Source organism: Lactuca sativa, chromosome 2 (genome assembly GCF_002870075.4).
Source record: "Lactuca sativa cultivar Salinas chromosome 2, Lsat_Salinas_v11, whole genome shotgun sequence".
NCBI classification, from domain to species: domain Eukaryota; kingdom Viridiplantae; phylum Streptophyta; class Magnoliopsida; order Asterales; family Asteraceae; genus Lactuca; species Lactuca sativa.
The window spans coordinates 197084235-197091915 of NC_056624.2; the positions used below are offsets into that span (position 1 = coordinate 197084235).

General features: G+C 31.6%; 1 long non-coding RNA gene and 1 other non-coding gene across 4 annotated transcripts; both read right to left on the reverse strand.

The window, feature by feature from the left end:
• Positions 1-3319: 3319 nt before the first annotated feature.
• On the reverse strand, positions 3320-5777 carry LOC111899912 (uncharacterized). Of its 3 annotated transcripts, none has more exons than XR_002853070.3 (7): positions 5301-5777; positions 5136-5219; positions 4614-4697; positions 4266-4328; positions 3987-4068; positions 3683-3744; positions 3320-3584 (listed from the first exon to the last, which is right to left on the reverse strand). It is a non-coding gene; the product is annotated as an uncharacterized LOC111899912 (long non-coding RNA). The 3 variants fall into 3 exon arrangements; XR_006188842.2 differs by having other exon boundaries at positions 3834-4068; XR_006188841.2 differs by having other exon boundaries at positions 3683-4068.
• A 1539-nt stretch (positions 5778-7316) lies between these two features.
• TRNAE-UUC (transfer RNA glutamic acid (anticodon UUC)) lies at positions 7317-7388 on the reverse strand. Its single transcript has one exon. It is a non-coding gene; the product is annotated as a tRNA-Glu (tRNA).
• Positions 7389-7681: the final 293 nt, after the last annotated feature.

Here is a 7681-nt window from a genome sequence, read left to right on the forward strand (position 1 = left end):
TGAATCTTAGGAATGGTAAACTTGCCATGTTTTTGGCAACTTTGCTCATTTTTCTTTGGCCATTTTGACACTTTTGGTCCTTACAATCAATAATTTTACACTTTTTAGAAACCTTTTAATATTTAAAGTTTGGTCACAAAACTTTAATGGTTTGACAACTTTGATCCCTTTTCGAAAAAGTTGCTAATTCCTACCCCTTTAATTCTTTAGCCATTATGACACTTCTGGTCCTTGCAGTCAAAACGTTTACATTTTTTCATAAAAACATGAAAAAAACGGTCCGTGGCAAAGCCCGGGCTTTTCATCCTTGCACTTTCTACGTCTGTCATATTTATCGATTCGGAAACAACATTGAAAGTTTCTGACCCCCGCGTAGCGGGGGTAACCTTTCTAGTTAATATAAAAGCAATATTGAAGGGAAAAAAGCATATCATGATGATGGAATTTTGTCCTTGTCATTCTCCCTTTATTAAATTGTGTGCGTTTTTAGTGTTCGTGTGTGTGATATATACACTTATATACCTTCTAAATACCTTAGGTAAAACTCACTTGCCTGTGTTGGTGTGTTTTATTAGTGTTCATGTGTATAGATTATTTATGACCATACTTCTCTAGAACCCAATAACTACAATAGATCTTTGTGTCTGTGTTGGTGTTTGTGTTTGAAACTTTTGAGCTTTGATCACCAAATATCTGGCTTCAATGGTGTTGAAGACTTCATTCAAAGGCTTGTTAGGCTACCCGGTATATAGAGGAATCTACGCGTGAATTGCTTACGTGGAGCTCCTCTCCACGCGTGAACATCGCCCCCATTAATGGTGGGTTGGTTGTGGCGTGGAGTCCAGGACAGAAGAAGACAGCGAAGGTAATTGGCTGCTCAATTTTTGACCGTTTGAAGCATTTAAAAAAAAAAATTGTTTTTTATTTTTAGTTTACTCTCTCTCTATATATACTCTCTCTATGGTTTTTGCATGCATTCTTTGGCATAGCGGGGTTCAACAATGACCTAAATCTGCTTTAAGTGTCTCCGTTATTTAACAATATTTTGCATGGTAAAGCACCAAGGGGAAATGATGATGAAGACGAAGAGGATGAGGGAGATGATGACGAGGTGAATGCAGACGGCGACGACAAGACGGATGAGGGCGATGACGACGACAAATAGTATTTTTCTATGGTTTTTATGTTTAAAGTTTTTTGTTTTTTAATTAACTAGTGTAATGTTGATTTGTTATGGTTTATGTTCATTTTAGTAATTTAGTTTTTAAATTTCTAAGTTTTTAATTAATTAAATGTGGTTTTACTTTTTGTGTTTTCAAAAAATTTATTTATGTTATAAATTATATTTTTTATTTAATATAATGTTACAAAAAATAAAAAAAATAAAAATATTTAATTATGTTATAAATTTTGTTTTTTTTATTTAATATAACGTTTAAAAAATTTTTTTTAAAAAAATGAATATTATTAGTGGTAACCATTTCCTATATGGTGGTGGGTTGGTGATGAAGCTTATATGGCGAAGAGTTGACACCACTTTTTTTATGAGTTGGTGATAACCACTCCCCATAGCCTATTCATGACATCATGCACCGTGGTGGTTTTGAAATTAAGTAACCTTGTTTTTCATAACATCTATTCCTTTAACCTCAAAACTAACTATACACAACCATGATAATCACAATTTTGATATAAAACATTAAAACCTCCGCTTGCTCAATCTGCCAAAAGTTTTAATCCTCACATCTCAACTCATCGTCAGTATGATGACGTTGTTCGGATATTGCCCCAAGAACAGCCGGCCTCCACCCACGTTGGTGGACTGCAGCCTGGAGATGGCCATGGTGGTGGAAATTCGTCGAAGTTGACTGGTCCTCCATGCCAAAGAGGAAGTTGACAACGTGCCGTGGTAAATACAAGTCGAGCGGTGGTTTTGAGGAAATTAAATTTGTCAATGCATGCCTTGTTTCAACAAGTTATGGCTATTGGTTTTGATGGTCAATGAATAACCCCTAAAAGAAATACAAGAGTCATTATATATATATATATATATATATATATATATATATATATATATATATATATATATATATATATATATATATATATATATATATATATATATATATATATATATATATATATATATATATATATATATATATATATATATATTCAGTTAATGTATTTTTGTTAGATTAGTTACTTATGACATCTATACGTAAAATACACATTACTTGTGCTACTTCTGAAATAATATGTTATAACTTGGTACATAAAAAACAATCAAATGTTATGTAAATCACAAATAAGTTAAAATTTATTAGTACCTCTAAAATCTAAAACTTTAATACAAACACAAACACAACCTGACACAAAAGATAGTTACATATCATATCTTATAACAAATCTACTCTAATAAATAAAGGTTTTTTTGTCACATGTCATCTTTTCCTTTATTTGGACACATTACATTTTCTTGAATTTTTAAATTTTCTATTTTCTACTTGTCATTTTATTGTATTTTTCATTTTATTAAATTAAAATACGAATTTAATATGTAAGGTAACATATATATATATATATATATATATATATATATATATATATATATATATATATATATATATATATATATATATGTGTGTGTGTGTGTGTGTGTGTGTAAGGTATTTATTAGAAATTGTTTATATATGTAAAGTATTTAATACATTAAAACCTTATTAATTTTAATAATTCAAAAAATTTCTTATTTTTTATATAAATGCAAATATTTTAAATTGTTAAAATTTCATATTTAATTTTTTAAAAATAAACTTATGTAATACATGAGTCCCACACCTAATTTAATATAATAAACTAGGGAAGAATCCCGCGTTGCGGGGTTGGTTACGCAATTGATTTGATCTAGATGTTATATTTCATCGACGTTGAAATTTGAAGGAATTTGCGAATATTTTTCACATTGGTTTCATGATCAAAACCTTGGGAATCAAAAGGTTATATTCAAGTCTTGTTTAGTATATAGCTAAAATCTAGCAAGTTTAATAGTAATTTATATTTATGTGTGGAAATAATGGAATATAAACCGAACTTATTTCAATATACATATGTCGAGGGTATTTTTGTCTTTAAGGAAGAATGGAACTAAATTTTGTCCACTTGACAATCATGGAATGAGATCTCATATTCTGATTCTGTCGGAATTGCTAAAATCGTAAAATGTATGTAATTGAAATTCCAGATAAAAAGGGTAGTTTTGGAATTCAAGGAAAAAGGAAACAAGGCTTACAATAGGTTTTCCAGTAACATCGAATCCTTGAGGGCATAACTATATTATGTTATATTTAACGTAAACATCAAAAAAATCTAATTTCCATTTTGTATTTGCAAAATGAAATATAATGGTACAATCATAATAAGAATAAGTTATGTGATACAAATTACAATGGGCAAAAAATTGGGTAAACTACACGAAGTTTTGAGCTGGAATAAATACAAATAGACCACCACCTCTCACATCTCGACCCACAAGCATGTTCCTGTCCAGTTATGAAAGGTAGTAAAGTCCTCCCACCGATTGCCTGCCACATCATATATCTTATCTTATATGATAAATAAATAAATCTATTATTTCTTGACATCTGATTTAAAATAGCTTAAAATAAGTTTGTGAATGTACCTTCTTGGGCTTGTGGTACTCACTGGAACTTGAGCTTTAAGAGAACGAATTGCTTGCAATATCTAAAAGTAAATACAAAAAATAAATCACATAATTTGATTTTGATACAATTAAAAATCAAAACAATTAATTAATAATACGATGAGTTTACCTGTAACGTTAAGAATGAGCGTGGCAGTAATACAAAGAAAAGATCAAATTTACCAAATGAAACATAATTAATGGCTAGATGAAGATGGACAAAATTAATAAAAACCTAGAGACCAACTATAGAATTTTTAAGAAAGAAGGTATAGATACTTACTTCAATGTTCAGATACAATAATATCATTTTCCAGTGACCTCATTTTATGAAGCTGCACAGCTTCAGCATTGCAACTTATAATCTGAAAACAGTTTCCAATTATTTTCACTTAAAAACCCAAATCAATTTGTAACAATTTTGCTAATTTCATGAGATATTTAGTAATACAGGAAACCCATTTAGTTGGTTAATATGTTCCTTGTAAACATGGCATTTCAACAAACACTTTCAATGCACAATTAGAATATATATTGTTGCCTATGAATAGAAGTAACTTACCCAATATAAGGAACACTTGAAGCTGTCTATTGTCTATTACTTGGGCTGAAGCACCATGATTTACTGTGAGAAACTAAATATATCACTTTAAAACAAATTCAAAATCTTTTGCCTAAATAAAATTAAAACAATTTTATAAGAAAAAATAGATAAGGGTGATGTTAAAAGAAATGGAATTTCAGACAAAATAGTACATGTTGTCATGAGTAGTGGTAAAATGCGTATCAATATCCAATTGTATGTATTTCTAAAAATTAAGGTCATATTGTGTTTTAAAGGCAGCCAAGAAAAGTGGAGGATATTGAAGAAAAAAATCAAAGATGCAAATGAAAAATCAATACCCCTTACCTGATAGGAAAACAGAAGATGTTACTTTCTTTGGAACTTCGGCGACCATTCCTCCATCATGTTCACTGCCTCACAACCTTTAAGCTGAAAATCAAACATTAATTTTTAGTCTTCAGTCCAAAAAAGTTATCTACCATTTCATCTAATATGTCTTGAAGTGGTTGTATCTGCATCCAATTAATTTTTTTTTCATTTAGACATTTCATCAAACACGTGATATGCATCTAAAGTTACAATTTTTTTTTGTGAGCTTTCAAATTCAGACATATACAAATATAGCCAATCTTAAAATTAATATATTATAATAAATTTCAACCTGGAAGTGCAGTTCTATACAAATATAGATTAACAGACACATCTGCACAGGTGACTGAAAACGCCTAGAAAAATTAATGCATAAACCCTAAATACAAATTAAGTTCATATGGCCACCAAAAATCGAGAACAGTAGCATGACGAACCATCTGAAGTATGAGGGGTCTACAAACGAAAAGATGATGCAGTCAGGTCGGTGGGATTTACCTGCTCGATTCGGCGGATCATCCACGTAAGTTGTGTTTCCTGCTTCACGACATGCACCTTCTTCGGACTCCGACCCTCCTCCTCCTACCGGAAGCGCAAAGAGTACGGTTTAAGGCTTGAAACTGAAAGCAATGGTGATGCTAAGGGCAAGAAGATGTTGCTTACAAAGTCGGCAGTGGATGCTCGAAGGCAGTGAGAGACGAAAATCAACGGTAATTGAAGCGGGATCCGATATGATTTCTTTGTTATCCTAAAGATGCATACAACCGATGCATATCTACACTCGGGATGTACCCTCTATTTACAATCGATGAATGTTGTAAACATACCATGACGCCTTTAGATCTGTAAATGACGACCTCAAGACCGTCACCATCGGCGGCGGATACCCTCCTTTTTTAGTTCCCGTCACCATAATCGGTGGAAAGTAGAGCAGGTGGTGTGAGGCGGTGGAGGAAATATCGAGGAGTGGAGGGATTAAACTAAGTCGATGGGTGAGCCGATGATGATGAAAGATGAGGAACACGTGTTGAAGCGGTGTATATAGAAAAAAAAACATGTAACACAACACGTTCCCAAATAAAAAAAATAATACAGAAAAAAAGAGTCAACAAAGAAAAACTGAAAAAAAAAAAAAAAAGAAATTCCTTCCAATGACAGCAAAATACTGTTCAAGTGGTCATTGTAAATTTGTAACTATAAAATCATGCCATTTGGTTCCACATTTTTCTTGTAATGAGACACGATTTACAGTTTTGCCACTTGAGGGTTTTTTTTTTTTTTTTTTTTCTTCGAAAGTCATGTAATACAAACTTTAAAATATTTTCGGGCCAAACGTGACTCGGTCCAGTACCAGGTCTTTCCATGACTATTTTGGGTTGAGCCAAAGTTGTTCTCTTTCTAACTTTAAGATTTTTTATTTTTATTTTTTTAATTATAGGAAGGGATTTGAGTGACATAGAGATGTACCATGACAATTTGACAAATAAATATTCTTTGAGAACTACAACCAAATGAACGAAAGCTTAAAAATGTACATTTATCCTGACCAAAAAACTGATCCATTTGCCAACGTCCTATTGCCCAACACCCACAGTTCACCAAGTGGCAATCACGCCAGCAAAAGCTTCTTCAAAATCACTCTCTCAGCGAGCCACTTCATTACACAAGATCCATCCGAAGCAGACCTCTTTTTCTTGCCTTTTTCCATTGCAAGTATGAGACACGACAAAAGAATCCGAGCCGATTGCATTAAAAACTTCATCAAAGATTATATTTCAACCATTTGGCACAAGTACCCATTTTGGAACCGGACAGGTGGTGTCTGTCATTTTTAATGTTGTTCTTTCCACGGAAGATATTCCATTTTTGAAGAGGATACTCAAAGAGATTGTTGATTCTTATGAGTATGTGAAGCTGCATAAGAATGTGTTGAAGGTGCAAAATCACTTTCAGTGGTATCAAAAACCGGTAGATTTTGATACGTTTTATATGGTGATGTATAAGTTATGGCTAAGGAGAAGTTCTATTAGGATTCATTTACTCAACGAAAACGAGTGATATTTGAAAAATACAGTGAATTTGAAAATTTTAAGAGACTAATAATTAAATTGTTTTAAATAGCCAAGTAGGATCTTCAAAAGTTATCATTCAAGATCATAACTTTGCAGGTTTCTTTCAGTAAATGAATTAATGTAGCAGATTCATAGAAAAAACATAAGATAAATGAAATTCACTTTTGTAATCAATTCAATCCAGTTTCAAATGTAAGAATCAACATATGTCCAATTAAAACATGCTTTTAATTGATATATGAACAACCAAATGAAATTAACAAGCTTTTTACCAAAAAGAGCAGACGCAAATGAACTCTGCATCACTAATCGATTTAACTAGCAGCAACAAGATATAATTTGAAGAACTGTTAGCAAGATTTCAACAAAGTAAAAAGAAAACCAAATCTAAATGAACTCAGTAGACAAGATATAATTAGAAGAAAACGCAATGAACAAGAAGATGAAATAACAAGATTTCCACCGTAAAGAACATATGCATATGGATTTCTGAGACTAATGCATTAAGAGAATCGAGTGAAGGGAAACCTAAACCAAAAAATTGACCAATTAAGAGTAGCAGAAATATGATTATGAATTAAACCAAAAAACGACGACGTTGAAAAAATTCCATTGCCGGGAATCGAACCCGGGTCTCCTGGGTGAAAGCCAGATATCCTAACCGCTGGACGACAATGGACTTGCTATTGTTTGGATATTATCATCTTAATTTTTAACTTTAGATCAAAATCCCATTTTCGACTTGTTTTCATTTTACCGTTGACGTATCAATAAAATTGATTTTTTATCTGCTATAATTTATCTCGCCAACATTTTGTTAACATAATAGATTTTAGCTATAAAAAACTTATGTACTATAATTTTCAAAATTAAATTATATTTTTTGCTTTTCTAAATATCTAAATGTATTAGAAGTTAGTACACTCGAAAACTATGCATATTTTAAAATTTTAGATCGACAAGTAACCGGTT